The following is a 20,038-nucleotide window of genomic DNA, read 5'->3' on the forward strand; positions in this document are numbered from 1 at the left end:
ACAACGGTTTGGCAATAAAATAATTCTGGAAACCTTAAAATTTTTGTGCAGTATTCACTGTTCCGATGTCAATAGAAGTACTACAAAACAGCGGCAAACTGGGAAAAAAGATTCATTGTACTAAGTTATTTGACCATTTTGTGCATTTCATTTGTGATACAAAACTTCTAGTACCTCCCAAAAATTGAAAACTAAATCACTGGAGACGGTTATTGTGGAAAGTTCGGAAACATAGCTCGCCTATAACATAACAAGGCGACCCGGTAATGTGCGATCGCACAAAAGGTTCCGACCGCGCTCATCCACAATTTTGGCTTGATTGTCTACCAAATGAGGAACATAGAAAACTCAAAAATTCAAGTATTTTAAAAAAAAATTGGTGTATAAACGAAAAGAAAGTCTCCAAAGCAAATAACTGTCGTGGAGTAAAAATGGCGAATTAGATTGATGAGATGTGCAAATATTAAGAAAGCGAGTCGAGACGAACAGCAAAATCAAACAGCAGCAACAACAAAAATTAATTACATCAAAAACTTCATGTCCGTTTTAAAAAACAAAACTTAATAACAAAGTCAAAATACCGTCAGATAAAACTGATATTAAATAAAATAAGTTGTAATTCAACTGAAAAGATCAGGGAGTCGTCAATAAAAAGGCTTGGTAACAATTAGACAATAAAGAACACAAACAGTAAAGTTGAGAAATTCGCTAATTTTTTAAACAATTAATTTTGAAATAATTAGTACCATTAAAAATCAAATAAAATATCCCATAGGTGTACGATTATCGATGTTTCCATAGAAGGATTTAAGAGCTGCCGGTATTCAATTTTTTACGCGGTTACAAAAAGAACATATAGACAACAAACAAAAAATCAAATAAAACTTGGCAGAAAAGGCTTTCTAAACCGTAAAGCCATACTATGGCCATCAAAAAGTGTTCAATTGCACTTTCTGCAACCACCGATAATGTATTATGTGACCTCTCATTAATGAAGCAAGGTAACAAGTAGACAAATATGGAACACAAAATGCAAAAATAAGTTACAATTTAAATTTTTTTCGAAAAACAAAATTTCCAAAGACATGAACGCCATTATTTACAGAAAAAAACTAATTAGGTTCTTATATCCTTCCAAAAGAAGCCCAGAAGAATTGCAATTATCCAGAATAGGTCTTATGTCTACAAAAAGAGCGTCAAACATGACAAAAATCAAACATTAATTTACTTTTTTTTTCGTGTCGAAGCCAGTAAAGTAAATGAATTCTTTAAAAACATTAGATTGTGTGACAGTAATCCCCTTTTGAAACCTTCCATTGATAACAATAATATCAAAATTGGCCTGGAATTAACGTGACTAGATAACAACCAGACAACAAAAAGAACAAAATTGCGAAGTTAAAAAGTGTTTTTTTTTTCAAATTGGAAAACGATTGTTTTCAGAGTCATGAAAGCTATCAGCTATCCACTAAAATCAGAATTTCGTCTCATCTGTTCTTCCATGAACAAGCAATGAAACCGGGTTATTGTACAGTAAAATTTCATGGGACTAAAAAGAGAAAATAAAAACGGCAGTTAAAGACAATTTAAAAAAATCAATTAAATTCTTCAAGAAAGTAGTGTCAAAACCGTTAAAATCATAATCTGTATCTTCAAGCATTTTAATTATATCAATTGTGTCTTATTTTGAAATCCAATAATGTGATATTTGAACTGTCAATAACGTGATAATGTGACAAAACCAGAAAACGTGAAAAATGGGCAAATAACTAAAAATTAAGAAAATTTGAAATCAAGTTGTATCAAAGCCAGTAGCCATAACTTAAGGCGTAAAACCGCAATAAAGATTGAATTTGATTTCAATAGAAAGAAGAAGCCTTCTTTCATTGCGGACAATAAGCTACAAGTTGACCATAGAAAGAGAAAAAAAGAGGCAAATGTTCAAAAAGTCATTATTTATTTGAGAATCAAATACTTTCAAAAGTCAAAACGACCATAAGCTTTCAAGTAATCAACTAGATACAATAATGTGGAGCTAATTAGAAGCCAAATTGGAACTATCATTAGTGAGCTTTTTTGAAATGTCCTGTTACTTAATTATTGTACAAGAGATCGAATTTTTTTTATAATAAAGACCGACTGTTTACAATCAGAAATATTTTTGGTTTAAACCAGTCCAAGATTGATCCAAAACTAGCCCTGCTAATGCTGTTTGTTCTTTAAGAACATTTAATTTTTTGATTGTTATAGATATTGATTTTTTGTTAGTTAAAAAATCAAAAATAGATGCTGCGTTTTTGATAATCAACAAAAAAATTGAGCAAAAAACGGCGAAGTTTTAATTACAGAGCACTCTCAACAGAATTTGATGTAAAAAAGCCCCCTTTTGAGTCTACAAAAATTTTGTTAGTGGTGTTTGGGTCTGTAATTTCTGTAAATTTAATCAAAATGGACTAAAGGAACTTATTTCGTGCTGCTTTTGAAGGAGTCTTAATTTTGAAATATTTAGCCAGAATTTTTAACAAAAAAATAATAAAAATAGCCTACAAAATTCTTTTTTTGTTTTTACAAATAAAAATCAACAAAACTTTCAAAAAAAATAACAAATTTTAGCAAAATTGGCGAAGTTTTATTCAAAAATTCCGGAAAAAGTGAATAAAATCTCGCCGGAATTCACACTTTTTTCTAAAAATTTAAACCTCGATAACTCCCTGTAAATAACCTTGTAAAAATCTTTTTAATTCCATATTCTACACTGGACAAGCTTTCTAATGATACCAGTCTCAACTCTCTACGATTAATATATCGATCGGCCAAAATTGACTGAACAAAAAAAACCGTTTGAGTACATAGTTCCTTCCCCCTCAAGAGGGGTCGGAACAACTATACGAGATTGTTAATTTCTTCCCTTATGAATTTGTGATGTTTGATTAGCGATGATCAAAATTAAACGCTCGAACGTTTGCAGAGACCGCGCACTCCTCAATGCATGCCCAATTTTTGAGATTATGCCTAATTACAATTTTCGCCCAATATAAAAAAAAATCAAAGTTGTCTTTGATCACAATTTTTGTCCGATATTTTAGTATCGAGGAACACAGGAAAATTTGGGTTTATTGAAAACAGTTTTTCAGCAGACACTTGTTTGAGCGCTGAGATTGTGTTTACAAACTTTCAGATTCTTTTACAGCTGTATGCTGAGATAAACTAGATTTCGTCGATCTGGGTTTCATTTTACAATTCAAAGAGTTTTTCTGTATTGGGGTGCTTTTTATTACGACTCAAAAAAGAGTGTTGGGGAAGTGTTGTTTCAAATCAACTTTTTCGAGTAAATTTTGTATCAGGGAATGAAAGGCGCACACAAATTTGAAGTGCTTTGATTGCTGAGCAAAATTAGAGTGGAGCAAAAAAAGTGCTTTTTTGTTCATTCCGCTGTTTTTGAGGGAGCGAGAAATTGATGTGCAAAAAATATTCGCTGAACGAGCAAATTATTTAATTTCAAGAGCTAGTTTTTCAATCGTTTTTATTTTAACTGAGGTCTTCTGCTTAGAAAGTTTTTCAATACATTAAGGCTATACTGTTGGCGTTGTGTCAGAAGCGTAAAAAGTTTTGAAGATATTAATGAGTTTTAGGCTATTTTAGAGGTTTTCAGATTTTTGTGGAAGTTTGAGCATTTCTTTATCAATTGTTCTTGTTTAATTCTTTTTTAGTCATTTAGAGAAATACCTATTGCTCATGGACATTTTCAAATAGCAAATGATTGCAATTTTGCAGGTTTCAGGCAGTTTTTTTGTTGAAAGTAGGACAAAAAATTGAGAATCATAAAACTGATTTTTTTTCTATTTTTTTTGTTCTCTTTAGTTTCTTAGAACTGGAGTATTCATAGCACCTAGTGGTTCCGCAGTACAGTTTTTTTTGTATTTTATTTTCAGTTCCATGATAGAAAATTTGTTGTTTTATATTACATTGTACAAAAACCTAATTGAATTTTTCTTTTATTTTTGTTGTTTGACCTGCTGAGCTTTTTTCTGTTTTCTCCAAAAAAGTCTCTTAGATGATAGTTATGTGAACGGCTAGGTGTTTGGCAAAGATGTGTCTTGAGTTGTTTCCGGAGATCTTCCTGCTATAAATTTACGTTTACGTGTTTAATTTTTATCAAATTTGTTTGCACATTTTCTTGATTTTTGAAGTCAAATTGAAGTGACGTGCACACCGAATAAAGAAGTCGAAAAAAAGAAGCAAGAAACATAGCGGTGTAAAGTTTTATCTTTCTAACTTAAACTTGTGTGAGAAAATGGTCTTTGAAAAATTTCGATCTGTCACGGGTTGTTTTTTTTCCACATGCAGAAGTTTTTTGCGAGTCATTTTTGTATCTTCTACGACTTCTAGCAGTTTTGACGCAAAAAAGTCGCATAAGCAAAACAATGCAGAAAATTTTTATACGAAATCTGAGTGGTAAACAAAACTTCAAAATGTCTCAATTATGGCATGATTTCAAAAGTAGTTGAAATATGGCAAAATTTCAGAAATAACTCAAATTGTTTTTTTTCCAAATTACTTTGCTGGAGTTTTTCAACTGTACCTTGAGAAATGTTCACACATATTTTTCTTACCACAATGACGAAAAATATCTCTGCTATTTTTTGAAATCTGTTTGAATTTTTCAATGATTTTCGATGTCAAGTGACCCCAAATTTGGATATTTGGCTTGGGTCAAGTATCAAAGTTTGATAATTGAATAGAGTAGAAGCAGTGAAGAGAATCAAAAAGCTAGAAATAGTTTTTCGCATGGCTTGTTAAGAGCAGCGATAACTCGGAATTCGAAACTTAGGAAGATTTTTTTTCATTTGCTACAATAAATTTTGTTTTTGAACACATAATTTTTGTGATTAATGAGAGAATACCTATTTTTAATGAATATCTTGCCCATTTTCAAGAGTATCGAAATAAATTATAATGTTTTGTAGACTTTCTCTTAGACTCTTTGTGAAGAACTTTTGTTTTTTACAAAAATGGCTTTTTTTCTTAAAGGCTTATTTTGCACTTTTTAATAATACCTGGCTTAGAAACAAAATTTAAATTTTTGTAGCTTTTATTCTTATATACAACGAATCCTGTGGTTTTTCAATTCAATTTTTTTGCCTCGATAATATGAATCTAATTGGAGCTTATTATCACGCTAAACCTAGCATTCTGTTTCGTCCTTCTAATCACAATTTTGAACACGAAAAACAAAAATTTTGGTTTTGATATGTTCTTTCTAAAGAAGCTTTCAATGTGTAATGCCTGGTTTTAAAAGTTTGTAACTGAAAAAGATTGAATTCGCAATCGCTGTTATTGATCTGTATAACTTTAAGAATTGTATTACAAAAAATGAAATGCTTTGTGAGATGTTTTTGTCTCAAAAAAATTTTCATGTCAAAAGATTGTTAAAATATTTTAAATAATATATCTCATCAGGCTAATGTTTTTTGACCGGGCTTAATTACAGCTTACATGAAGGTGCGTAATCTAATTTGCCTAATTGTTTCGGAATTCAAATGCAAGCATCAACGGCGTTCTTCTTAGTTTTGGTTCGAATCTCACAATTTGTGAAATTATTTGCGTGAATCAAATTACTCGCTCACTCAATATTTTAGGCAGCTGTACTCAAGTCACGGCAATTTATTACTAAAAGTCGAAAGAAAAACGCGCCGTGTTGTTTTTTCTATTTTTATTTCCCATATACAACCTACACACAAATAAAACTAATACACGAATAAACTATTTCACCTATCTTCCTCATCCTTAAGCTATCCTCTGCGTCCGCCATAGTTAATTTTATTATTGTCATTTGAGAAGCAAGGGAAAAAGTTAAATTTTTCAAAAGCATGCCTAGAAGAATATTGGGGAAAAACAGATCTTTTCTTTTTGTGCCACCCCCCCCAGCTTAATGGGTGCATATTATCTGCAACCCCAAGACTCACTTGGCATGTTTTAACACAATATTTACCGTGTAATGACACGTGCTTTGTGAATGGGATGAGCATAACGTACTGGGTGCAGAAGCAGAGAAGAAACAAAAAAAAAACATTTACTTTTTCTGTTTCACTTTGATGTTTGTTTTGGGTCTGGTTTTCATTGTACTTCTCCTCGAGTGTTTTCCTGTCCTCTACTGGTAACATTTTTCATGCAAAATTTTTGGTTTACCTTTTGAGTAATTTTAGTCACGTTTCAACTCTTGCGTTTGCGTTGTCTAAAATTGTTTTCTCTTTCGATATTCAAACGAAGAAGGTGCGTCAAAGTCGTTTTCGTTCGTTTCATGTCAAATCTAATTAGTTGCATAAATAAATTGCACAAACCAATTTGCTTGCCCACTCAAAATCTAAAGGAGCTATGCTCAAGTGGCTTTGGTTTATTTCTAAAATTTACATGAAGAACCCACCGGCTTTTTTGCAATTTTTCTCAATTTCGTTTTTCATTAGTGGCCTATATAATAAACTTACTAGACCTACTGTCCTTCTTTTACCCCTTCCACCCTCGGGCTCAAGCAGGCTACAACAAAATTGTACCCATGTCTGTTGTTCGAGAGCAATTCTTCCGGTATTATACTGTTATTTTTAAATAGCAATTAATTTAAATACCAATTTTGAGTAACATAATTCCCTGAGCTTAATTTTTGGAATTTAAAATTTTACATTTATCATGAATTGTAAACCAATGTGAATATCTAATACTGCTGATGTTGATAAACAAATTCTCAAAATTTCTATGCGTTTGATGTAGAGTACGATTAGGTTTTTGTGCTCTCGTAGGAACTTCTAATCAAATTTTTGTTTCTGTCTTTTGTACAGTCTGATAGAGATCCAGACACTGTAATTCAAGTTCAGTCTTTTTGTTTAAGCTCAAATGTGGTCTAATTAGAGTCGGTTTGATCTCGATCTTCAGCTTGATAGCGGTGAAGTTTTGAGGGTTAACAAGAAAAAATGAGTCTTGAAACTTCTTCTCTTTTAAAGTTTACTTCTCCATATACAACCTACACACCAATACAAGAATATAACTTATGCACTAATATAATACACCTTCACCTATACTCCTCGTCCTCCTCCTTCTATCCTCCCCCTCCGCCATTATTATTCTTGTTTTTGCTATATTGAGAAGCAAGAGAAAAGGTTAACTTTTTAAAAACAAACCTGGTATAGTATTGGCCTAAAAACATTTGATTTTTTCTGTTTCACTTTGATGTTTTTTTGGGCTTGGTGTTCTTTGCACTACTACTCTTCTACCGGCTAAACTTTTTTCAAGGTAATTTTAGCTTGAATCTTTTGAGTGGGTTTAATTAGTTACTTTTTAACGTAGTCTGAATTGCCTTTTCGCTTAGTGTTTTCTACTTATTAACAGGAGATATCCGGATTACAATGAATTGCTAAGTTGCACACGTGGATAAAACAAAAAAACCCGCAAATTTTACAAATCAAAACAAATCAGAAGTCATCAATCAATCAAATCAAATTAAGGAAATCAAGCTTGTGCTTGAACACTCCGGGCCGCGTGCATGAGGGTAAAACTGAATACTCTTCTTGTATTTTACAATTTAAGATTTCGACAATCAAGTTTACATGATTCTTTTGCTGATATGTAATTTCAACATTGTTTGGAATGTCGAAGCTGTCAAGATGATCTGTTGTCATAATTGAGGGCATTTTTGGCTTTCTGTGTGTGTGTATGTGTAAATTAGTTGTACACTCTTCCGGGGCGACACATATACACCGGCTATATGTAGGTGAAAGTTGGTGATCATACGTTTGCATCGACGTTTTAATTTGATGCGTGGTGGTTGGAATATTGTGTTGTTGAATGACAAGGATATGTGAAAGTAGTTATTAGGCTTCATGGGGGCTGTGAAAGTTTAAGTTTAATCGGAGATCGTTGGCAGTATATACTGTAAACTCTGTTGATGTGAAGGTGTATACTCCGTCGATCTGAAGGCTGTTGACAAAATTATGTAGGTTGAATTCCGGAGACGTTAGCTTTTGTCGAACTGGCATATAAGGGCAAAAATAACAAACACTTGATGATGACTGTTGTCGGTGAGGGCAAAGAAACACTTTGAGCTGGATTCCGCGTAGTTTTAGGGAAGTTAAGGACTTAGGGAAGGGGAAGTTAAAATTCTCTTTTCGTTTTGCAGTTTCACAGCGTTGTTGACTTCTTCATGTATCATCGATTGTTTGAGTTTGTGTAGAGTTGAATATTTGATACGCTAACTTTGGATACGATGATTATCGAAATATAAAAACCAGTATGTCCTTTGAAATTTAAACTTTAATGGTTTCAAGTATTGTGTAAAACTTTAGCTAATTTGACTGCTGGTCTGTTCAGCACTCCAGTTGATGTCTTGATTTCGAAGGATAGTGCTCGTCCGTCCAATCCATTATGGCATTTCGCAATTCGACCCATTGGCCAAATACCTCTCGGGGTGAACTCATGCAATAACCAGACTAAATCGCCTTCTTTCAACTATTCTGATTCTGTTCTCCACTTTGGTCGGCTAATAAGATCTGATGTGTACTCCTTTTGCAAACGTTTCCAAAATTGATCCAGTGATGTTTGTGTGTAAGAGAACTCCTTTTTACTAAATGTTCGGCTGGTTGATGTCAACTCTGCTAAAGAGCTGTAAGGGCGTCCTAATAAGGAATGATTAGGGGTTAGTGCTTCTTCATCGTTTGTGTCTGAGGAGACATATGTAGTTGGTCTGGAGTTGAGAAGTCCTTCAGTCTCGGCTACAATTGTCTGGAAAACTTCGGCTTTCAATTGTTGGCTGCCTAAAATTATAAGCAAAGTGCGTTTGGCAGACTGAATTGGCCTTTCCCATATCCCGTTGAAGTGAGGGGCTAGAGGTGGATTCTTTTTCCATGTAATATTTTGCTGCTGTAACTGGGACATGATGTATTCGTTGTCAATACTGATTTTGCTCAGATCCAACATCTTTTTTGCGGATGTGAAGTTTGATCCATTGTCAGAAATGATTAGTTCGGGATACCCTCGTCGCGATACAAATCTTCTTATGGCTAGTAGGCAACTATCTGTGTCCAATGTCTGACAAACCTCCAGATGCACAGCTCTAGTGACAAGACAGGTGAAAAGACATACATATTGTTTTTCCAATTTGCGATTTCGGTGCTCGACGTAAAACGGTCCGAAAAAGTCTAAGCCAACATTTAGAAAAGGATATTGTTTTTCTGCTTCTGCGAATCGGAAACTGGGGAGGTCGGCCATGAGTAGGGTAATATTTTGTGCTCTCCATCGTCGGCAAATGAAGCATGTTTTTCTTAGTTGTTTCAAAAATCGTCTTAGTCCTATAATAATGAAATCTTGCTGCAGGTGTGCTCGGACAAACTCTGTTCCAAGATGTCTACAGTCGTTGTGGGTTTTTTCAATTATTTGTTTAGTAATACTATTCTTACTGTCAAGTATATTTGGATGTTTTTGGCTGTAGGGAATTTTAGCGTGCTTTAATCTGCCTCTTGCTCGTATTAAACCATCTTTGTCCAGGAAGTGGGTGAATTGCAATAACTTGTCCCGCTTGTCTAGTTCTTTTCCTCGTTCAAGGTATCTTATGCTATCAGAAAAAGTTTTATGCTGTGATTGTCTTAATAGTTGGCGTCCTGCGTCTTCATAACTGTTGGTGACTGGTCGCCTTCGGAAGATATTGACTGCTTTCATTACTGTTTCGGTTCGTCACATAAGTTTATTCCAACTAGAGAAATCATCGGTGTCAATAACTGTGTTTGAAGTTTCTGTACCTAAAAAGTTTCTTGCTGTAAATTGCTGGTCTCTTTGGAAATTTGGAACGGGATTTTCTAGGAGAAATTTTGGCGCTGACAGCCATTTTTCTTTCAAGTCTGTTAAAGAAAGTCCTCATGTTCCGTGATCTGCAGGGTTGATTTTACCGGGCACAAAATTCCATTGTTCTGTCTTAGAGTTTGCTAAAATTTTTGCAATTCTATTCGCCACAAAAACTTTTTGGTGTTTTGTTGATTTAATCCAACCTAATGTGGCCATACTGTTAGTCCAGAATTGAATTTTGTCAAAGAGTGCTGTCATTTCGCTTCGAACAAAAGAAGCAAGTTCAGCTCCCATAGCTGCTTCTTCTAGTTCTAACTTCGGGATGGTTGTTGTTTTAATGGGTGCAACTCTTGCTTTGCTAACAACATATTGAGTTGTTATTTCTTCTGCGCTGCTTGATCTGATGTATATTGTCGTTGCTATTGCTGTACTTGATGCATCGCAAAATATGTGAAGTTCATGCTTAGCATCTGGGTTGGGGATCAGACATCTGCTAATTGAAATTTCTGGCATCTGCTCATATTCGTTGAACCATTGCTGTAAGCCGTGTTGGAACTCTCTTGGAATTTGATTATTCCAGTTGTTACCTTGTTTCACTATTGATTGAAAAATGCATCGTACTCTAAATGAAAACGGCGTGATGATTCCAAGGGGACCGAACAATGATGCGGCGAGTGACAGCAATTGACGTTGTTGCATGCTTTTGACATCCAGTTTTAATTCTGGTCTTTTGAAGATAAAAATATCTTCCTTGGCATTCCACGTTTGTCCTAAAATACGTTGCTCTATCGCTTTGTCTGCATTTTCTCTAGTTATTTTCATGACGGTGTTTTGGTTGTTACTAAAAAATCTTGTAAGCTTAAAGTCACTTTTCTGTAACGTGTCCTTTACTTCTGTTGCTGTGATTGCTGCGGTTTCGGTTGTCTTAAAACTTTGAAGGTAATCATCCATGTAGAAATTGTTTCTTATCGCTGAGTAGGCTTCAGGATTACTTAATTTGTTATCTTCTGCACATCTGTAGAGTATGTATATTGCACATGAAGGGGAACAAAATGCACCGAATATTAGTCTCTTGTACTTGAAAATTTTTTCTTCTCCATCTTTGTTCCACAAAACTCTGAGTGCGTCTTGGTCTTCTGTTCTTATGGCAACTTGCATGAACATCGCTTCGATATCGCCAGTTACTGCAATCTTGTACTGCCAAAATCTGAGAAGAAGTCCAACAAGGCTGCATAGTAGATCTGGTCCGGTCAAAAGAGCTTTGTTAAGTGAATGTCCATTGTATACCGAAGCTGCATTTGTGACTAGTCTTTATTTTTTTTCTTTTTATATTCGATGGGGTGGTCTGGAAGATACCAAAGTTGTGATTTCATAAAGTTGAGTTGACGTTGTGTCTTTTCAAAAAATCCTTTTTCAATGTCTGCTTCGATGGTTTGCTTGTAACGAAAAAATGGTATGGTTCCTGTTGAAGTCGGTTTTCAAGTGACTGTAATTGTGCTTTGGCAAAAAAGTAGTTGTTTGGTAGCTTAGTGTCATCTTTGCAAGGTTATCCGATCTCATAAAGGGAACCGTTGTGGCATGTCGTCATTTTTAGTGTTTCAAGAGCTTTCCTGTCATCTGCTGTCAGTGTCTTTTTCCGCTCACTAAATTTTTTCCCTCCATTGTCCAAAACATTTGAAGCATGTCGTTCTCTATATCCTGTTCCGGGTTTTTTATTCTTTTGTAAAGCGTGATGTTGTAATTGATTTCTTGTTTATTACTGTTTGGATTGTATTTCTGTGCTACTGGTCCCGTTACGGTCCAACCAAGCTGTGTCAAGACTCCGTATGGGGTTCCTGGTGGTCCTGTTGTGAATTTGAGTGGTACCGTTGCAATGAAGGCATCCGCTCCGATTAAAACTCCTATTCTGTTGTCTCGTATTTTAGGGAAAATTATGTTATTAAGATGATCGTAGTCGGCGCAGATAGAGTTCAACATCTCAACGGGTACATTCGGCATTTGAAAGTCAGATGCTGACGTGGCGTACACAGGTAGATTGAAAAGAGGTCGAGTGCTGTTGAGTGATCCAATTCCCAGAAGAAATTCAGTAGATGTTATGATGTGTTCTCCGTAAAGTGAAGAAATTGGTACTGCAATGTGATCTGTGTTTTTTATTCCGAGTGCTTTTGCCATTGAGTTTGTTATTTGTGTGCTGTCGCTCCCGCTATCCAAAAGAGCATATGTTTCTATTGATACGTCTTCTGTGTATAGGATAACCGGAATTGCTTGAAGTTGAACTTGAGGTCGTATCCACGAACTGATTTGGTTGTTGCTGCATGTGTGATTTTGTGGTCGTGGGTTGCTGTTGTTGCTGTTAAAGTTTTGTTGCCTTTGGCTTTGATTTTGTGTGTCTGTTTGATTATGAGAATTTCCGGCGTTCTGTTGTTGTGAATTTGTATTTGCCATGAAGTTGTTCGGATTGTTATTATTTCTATTGAAGGTGCTTCCATTGTTGTTGTTGAGATTGTAATTCCGATTGAAACGATTAGTGTTATTGTTTTGTCCAAAAGCATTACGTGTGTTGTTGTTATGATTGTAACCAACCACTCTTCCATAGTTGAAACCATGTGGTTGAAACTGTGATCTGTTTGTGGTTATCTGTGTTTGGTATCCGTTGTTTTGTTGACCACGATTGTTGTGATAATTGTTTGCAGAATGGTTTTCAACCTGGTTGTTTGTTTGTTGTTGATGTTGTTGCTGTTGGTTCCTTTGCTGTTGTTGAGTTGGTGAAAATGTCTGTGAACTGTTGAAGTTGTTTCTGTGAATTGTTGAGTGATGAAATCCGTTGCAGTTTTCGATGCGACATCGGTAATGACTGTTACACTGTCCTTTTGGGTGTTCGGTGAGGCATTTTTTGTGTAAATTTTCAGTTGTCTTACTGTTTGTTGTCTTTCGTTAACATCTTTATTGAGAAATTGGTTGCATTTTCCTAAGTTGTGACTGTATCCACATAGGGGGCATTTTTTGTTACTTTGCTGTTGGAATAGTCTGTTTGATCTTCTAGATTAAGTGTTTTTTTGATTGGTTGGTCTTTGTGATGTTGACAAATCTTCGCAAGCTTCTGCGTAATTATCAATCCAGTCCTTAAAATGTATTAAATTAGGTTGAAAAATAGCCCGTCTAAGTACGTATTCGTTCCATCTGATTATCATCGTTGGTGCAAGTTTATCTTTTGCAATCTTAAGGACAGCTGAGGATTGAAGATCGGATGTGAAATTGTGAAGTATGAACGTTTGAACCATTTGTCGTCTAAGAAACGCTGCAAAAGATACAAAACTTTCGGGGGGTATGATGGACGGTCTGGGCCAGTGTTCCAACTTATCAAGGTAAGCTGCTGTAACATGCTGTGGTTTACCGAGTCGTTTTTTTTTAATTCTTGCATTGCTTCATTATAAAACTCTCCGTTGTATGAGTATCCGATGATGCTATCTTTGGCTCTGTCTGTGAGGGCATTTTGAAGATATGTCATCCTTTGGGCATCTGTCAGTGTTAAATTGTCCTGTATTGTGGCTTTGAAAAAACTAAACTAGTCGTGCCATCTCAATGGATCTCCGCTGAAGGATTTGAGTTGAGTTCTTGGAAGATTGATGCTGGATGTGACAAGTTGTTGTGCTTGTCGTGGTAAAAAATTGTTTTCTGTTGTCTGTGTATGTTGAATCTGTCTGGTTGTTGGTCAGTTCTGTTGATGTAATTTGGTAGTCTTTAGTCTTGTGCGTTGGGATTAAAGTTGCAAAGATTGTTGTTCGTTTCTGGGATTAGGTTGTTGACGGCTTTTCTGCTCAATTCTCTTTCATTTGATTGGTTACTTCTAATAAAGTTGTTCGCATCTAGATAGAAATCGATGCTTTGAAGACATCGTTCTTGATTTTGAATATGTTCAGGAATATTTGAAGAACTTTGACCTTGAGTCTCCTGAAATTGGGTATTTGTTGAGGCGAGGTTCGCATCATGGATCTTGTCTATTTTTCTTTCTATATTTCTGGCTTGTTGTCTCTTTGGCTGCAGTTCATAATGCATTTGGTTGCTTCTTTGTCTGATGTTGTCTTTTTGCTGATGATCGTCGCTTTCACCGTCTGTTCATTGTAGATCATTACTGTTGTAGTCTGTTGTCTGTTGATTCCTTCTGTGTAGGGGCGTGTTATTATTTGATTGTTTCCTGTTAAAAGGATGTAAGTTTTGTTGTCTTGATTGTTGCTGATGTGGCTGTGTTTTCTTTTGTGTTCCGCGTTGGTCTCTGATATTAGTGACAAATGTCTGATTTGAACTGCAATCAGATTCAGTACTTACATCTGATTGGTGTCTTTTTTGAATCCTTTTAGCGTGTTTATAAGATTTGGGTTTGTGGTTTGATGTAGCGGTACCAACATCGCGTCTTATGGTAACTGGTCCTATGTTTCGCTCTTTGTAGTTAACTTCAATTGCTTCTCGGGATTTTGTCAAGTCCTCATCGTCATTGCTTTTTCTTTGCTCTGCTCTTATATGATAGTCACCATTATTGTTTGGAGAACTCGCTATCATCTTTGACGAAGTGCATTCTGTGTTTGACTCATCATTCAGCTGTAATGCTATCTCGCGGATTTGTATGAAGTTGGTTTTTGGATCGGTGTGGCTCTGTTTTTGACTGTACCCAAAATGTCTCAGAGGAAATTCAATGTGAGAATTCGGGTTACACTGGTTGTTACTGTCTTGGTTGTCGGAGTCCCTTCCTTCCATTGACGTTGTATCGGAATGTGTAGCGCTCCCTATCAATTGGTTACTTTGTTTTCTGTCATCGTCATTTTTTTCCATGTTGGAGGTTTCTGCTGCTTTGTTGTTGTTTTTCTAAAGCGGGGAGAGTAGGTACTTTATCTGTGCTGCTCTCTGCTTTTGATTTGTTTCTCAAACTGTATGTCTTTGGTTTATGGGATGTTGAGGGTTCGTCCTTTTGAATTTTTCTTTGATGTGGTTGTGCTCTTCTTTGGCGCTCTGGCAAATGGCTGTCGGAGTCTGTAGTAACTTCTCTTGAATGGTCTTTGCAATATTTTTTCCACTTCAAGATAACTAGACTTCATTCTGCTGATCTCTCCAATATTTCTTTCAATTCAATTTGTGTGAGGTTGTATTTGAATAGGTCGTCGCAGAGTTTGTCTAACTGCAGTTTTTGTTGAGAAAGAGACTCATAGGACAAATTAATGCCCTCTAAATTTTCCTCTTGAATCATTGCCTCAAGATAGTCGACATTGACTGTCCATTCTGCTTCTCTCCTCTGCAGCTGTTCTTGTATAACCTTTTTCTTATTATTGGCGCTGGGCATATTTATACAGGTGAATTTTGCAACATTTTTGAACTTGGTTCTTGTTTGATGTATCAGTTTGTCAGTTTTGCTTTTTGTTAAGTTTTTTGGTAACTGCTGAATAAATCAAGTATTATCAAAAGCAACTTCAATGGACACGCGTAAGAGTATTCAATTTGTTTGCTGCTGTAAAACAGCTGCTCTAGACGCTTGTTTTGTTGTCCTGTTAATGTGTTGAAGGTGTTATTGTTCTGGGGCAGGACGATATGATTGCTTTTATACAAAAGCTACAGATTTAAGTGTTTTACCTTTTCGATACAAAACTCCTTTGTTCTGAAATTTGAGCAAAAAAGCAGTCAGACCTGGTTTTTTTAATGAAGTGAAGTGTGTTGTGGTCTGATTTATCTTTTAACCTAAACTTTTTTGGGTCTGTTGAGTTTTGCAGATAGTCAGAGAACGTCAAATTGTTTTACAGAAAAATAATATCAAAATCTGTTTGTTATAGCCGTTTTTGCTGACCGTTATTCTTGGACGTTTTAATCTTTTCTGCAACGAGCAACCTAACTCCGAAGTTTTTTTTCTTTAACGTGCCCTCTGAAGTAGAAAGCGTTTGACTGTAATTGTTGTGTTCTTTCTTGCTTTACATTCTTTTTGAATCAAAAAATCGGAAACTTGATAATTACCTACGATAAAAACAAATTGTGGGTGTTCTTCTATTTTTTTAATGTGTGTGTATGTGTATGAACACTATCTATTCCAGAATTGAAAACAATGTACCCGCTTCCTGAGAACTAAAGAACGTTATTTAACGCTAATCTCACCTAGGAATATGGAATATTCTGTTGCAAAACGAAAAAGTGCAAAGCTTGTTTTTGTTTTTTTAAACAGGGGCGTGGACAAAGTTTTCTTATATTAGATAATAGGTATATAAATATGATATTAGTATATAAATATGATCTTAGTAGGTATTTTATAGGTATGCAATTATATAAATGTTACTTCAGATGAAGACCCTTTGATTTCTTTTTGTTAACTTTGTTCTTCGTTAGAATTTGAAAATGAAATTAGGACTATTTGGTTGCTGAGAGACAATCTTCTGTAGACGTCATTTCTTGTGACACATTTTTGTACTTGTCTATTTTCCTTTCTTTCTTCTTTTTTTTCAACTCTCTATCTTCTTTATTCTGGTTTTCGTTATTGTCGCTAAGTGACGGCTCCTTTCTAAAGGGTTCTAAAATACAGCAAACATTTTGAATTATAGGAACAATGGAAATAGTATTGAGAAATTTTTTTTTAAGTACTCCCTGATTTTGTTAACTTTTTTTCAGTGTTTCAATTTCAGAAGTTTGGTTGCTTTCAATGTGTTTTTCGTTAAAAAGGGTCACCAATGTTTACTACTTATTAACAAGAGATTTCCAGATTACAATGAATTGCTAAGTTCACACGTAGGTAAGTGCACACGTAGGTAAAACATAAAACCCGCAAATTTCACAAATCAAAACAAATCAGAAGTCATCAATCAATCAAAACAAATTAAATCAAGCTTGTGCCTAAAAACATTTGATTTTTTCTGTTTTACTTTGATGTTTTTTTGGGCTTGGTGCTCTTTGCACTACTACTCTTCTACCGACTAAACTTTTTTCAAGGTAATTTTAGCTTGAATCTTTTGAGTGGGTTTATTTAGTTACTTTTTAACGTAGTCTGAATTGCCTTTTCGCTTAGAACTCAAACGAAGAGTGGGTCAATGGCGTCCTCTATCATTTCACTTCCATTTTCATTAGTTGCCTAAATAAATTGCGCAAACTAAATTGCTCGTGCGCTCAAAATTTTTTTTGAGCGGCCGTACTCAATTGGGTGCAGTTTATTACCCGGAACTGACTCTCAGTGTAATTCAGCACTGTAGAAGTGTAAATCAACAGCACCCCGAACTGAATCAAGAATAAAGAACTGTAAAAGTTGCATTCCGACTGACCAGAAATGTAGCCGACTTCTGATCACCTGGCCAGTCTTCAATGCCAATGACCCCTGTTCTGGACAGAGGTCAGAGCCGACTGCAATCAAGATGCTGAGAACAGCTCTTAGTCTCTGCTAGCTATCTACAGTATGTACTACTGAAAACAAAATGCACATGCAAAGCGAGCTAAAACAGACTGAGCATCGTCGATAACAGTGAAAACTAAAATTTTGAATATCACTCATGTTCGGTGAACTTCAAAATGACGCTGCCCTGATCACATCGTTTTACTCCTAAATCAACTTTTTACACCCCCCCCCCCCCCCCGCGCTAACAACTTTCTACATTTGCTCTATTTTGGGACTTTGAATTTACAACTCAGCGCCTTATTCCCTCTGCCCGTTTCAAGATGGAGCAGTTAAAAACGAGTTATAAATGGTTTATGATTAAGGCCGCAGTAAACGCATTGTTGCTCCCGCCATATCAGTTAACGTTTCACCGCCCCCGCACGACAGTTAACGCTTTACCACCACGTGTTCCTCCTGACACGTGCGAAAGTCCTCGCCAACTTCGGGCCGAACTTTCGTGCTGTTAGTGGAGCCGGGTTCACCACAAGTATGCTGTAGGCAACTGTTTAGACTGTAATGGAGGATGTCGCCTGCTGAACTGTACGGTTTACCAGTGAATACCTCAGAGATACCCAAACAAAGCCTTGTTTTAGGCAATTGCTTTATTGAAAGGTTAGTTGGGTGCGGAAAGAGATAGAGAGGAAGGTATTGGGCAGTACGGGGGGGGGGGGTTGAATAAAGAGATGGAGAGCCGAATAAATGGAGTGGGGGCGTAGAGTGAATAACGAGATAAAGAGGAACAGATAGAGTGAGAGGCGTTGGGTGGGAGGGTGTGTGGGTGGGTATGTAGAGTTAAAAAAAAAGATGGAGAGGAAGGCATCGGGCAGTGCGGGGGTGGGTAAATAATGAGATGGAGACGAGCAAATCAGGAAGTGCGAGAAGGCACTCCCCGTCCCGTTAGTTAACTTTTTAAATCCCCCAGCAATTAGCGCTGACCAGTTTCCTGGCATTCGGCAGTTAGCGCTGGCCAGTTTACAGACAGTCGGCAATTACCGCTGGCCAGTTACCGGGGCATAATGCAATTAAAGCATGCTCAGCTGAAGACAAGTTTAATGAGTCACGGTAAACAAAAAGCACAGACCACAAGTTCTATTAATTGACACGAACAAAAATATAATCAGATAAAATAACATTCTTGTTTCCAATGGCTCAGCACTGAAATGCTATGACAACCAGTTCCGGGTACTAAAAGTATCAAATTCGGCTGGACTGCTACAGATCTCACAATACGGGATCTCTTTATGTATGCCAGTCAAACTTGACAAAAGATATAACAAATCGAAGGCAAAGATATATGCCTAAGACCTGTTTGTGCTATAAGTCTCAATTTAAAATAGTTGGGGGCTGAAAGTAAATATAGAATTACAGCTTACTAATTACCAGTTACGTTGTGGTGAAATAGAGATGAGCTGCAAGGCGATTGTTCAGTGGGGTAGTTCTTCAGTTTTGACGGGAAAAGAAATTTATAAAGTTGAATCTGGAAATATTTGTTTAAGTTTTTAAACAATGTTGTTCGATTATTTTCTTGTTGAACATTTCAGTTATTTCTCGAAAAAATGAAAGCAGTTGTCTGCTGCTGGCATCCGGAAGTTGTTTCTGTCTCTCTAATTTTATTCCGTCCCACTTCGCTGAGAGAAACAATAAATCCCTCTCAGCTCCGTTTGGGCCGATAGGGAGCGAATCACAAACTCAAGTTCATAGTGAGGTGCTTCTTAATTTTCCTATTGGCCGAGAAGGCAAGAGAGTTAACTCTTTTTTTATCTCACGGAAAAATTATTGAAACTCCAAAAAATAATAAAGATCTAAAAAGCTGAGAGCATCAATTATTGATTTCGTAGGCGCCTGTTTTCTGTTTTCCCCCTCTTCTAAAACCGCAACAATTATGGTTTTCTTGGGGGCTTTTTATGAGACTCTATTGTCTTCTCCCCTGAAGCAATCTGCTTCATCTTTATTGAACTTGGGGGGAAAAGATCTGCATTGCAACTGTCAAAAGCAGAAGTATTTTAAATCAAAAGAAACTGTGGTTTTACAGGCCTCCTGCGTTCAACAACGTTCATTTTCTATCCTGGATATAAGCGGGGAGATCCAGGCCTAAAGTTGTGTTATTTAAATAAGTCGAACTGAGTTTTTTAAATACTTGTGGTGGTAGTCTTAACAAGCGTTATTTTATTTAGCACGCGGCGAAAGAATGGTTAATTAGTGCCTAAATACGTTCGCTCTAATGCGGGATTAATTATCCGTTCATTTGTAACGGCTCTCGTAATACTACAAAAGTCAGAAAAGTGCGCCGAAATTGGTGTAATTTCTTCCATTTTGTTTTTAGTGGCCTTTTTAATGACCCTAGTAGACCTACTTCTTCTTTCTTACCCCTCCGACCGCAGGGCTGAAGCAGGCTACAATAAAATCACGCCCTTGTCAGTCATTCTAAAGCAATTCTTCCAGGATTAGTCAGTTATTTTTAAATATAGCTATTAGTCAATATTTCAACCAGATTCAGCTTACAATTAAAGACTACTGAACGATAAATTAATACGAACAATTCTTAGCCCAAAAATAGGTACAGTTCAAGAAGAACTTATAAATACCAATTTAGAGTAGCCTCCTAATTCCTTGGGCTTCAATCTTCAATTTTGGAATTGTCAAATTTATCGTGAATTGTATACTATTGTTTATAACAAAACCTGTTTATGGTTAGAAAGTAAGATGAGCTTTGAGATCTGGTAAACATTTCTGATCTGAATTCTTGATATGTTTACAAAATAGTTCAGCTATCATATACAGTTTTGTCTATAAAACATTTAACAAGGAATTTTTGTTCAC

The sequence above is a fragment of the Convolutriloba macropyga genome, chromosome 10, assembly GCF_964194025.1.
Source record: "Convolutriloba macropyga chromosome 10, txConMacr16.3, whole genome shotgun sequence".
NCBI lineage: Eukaryota > Metazoa > Xenacoelomorpha > Acoela > Convolutidae > Convolutriloba > Convolutriloba macropyga.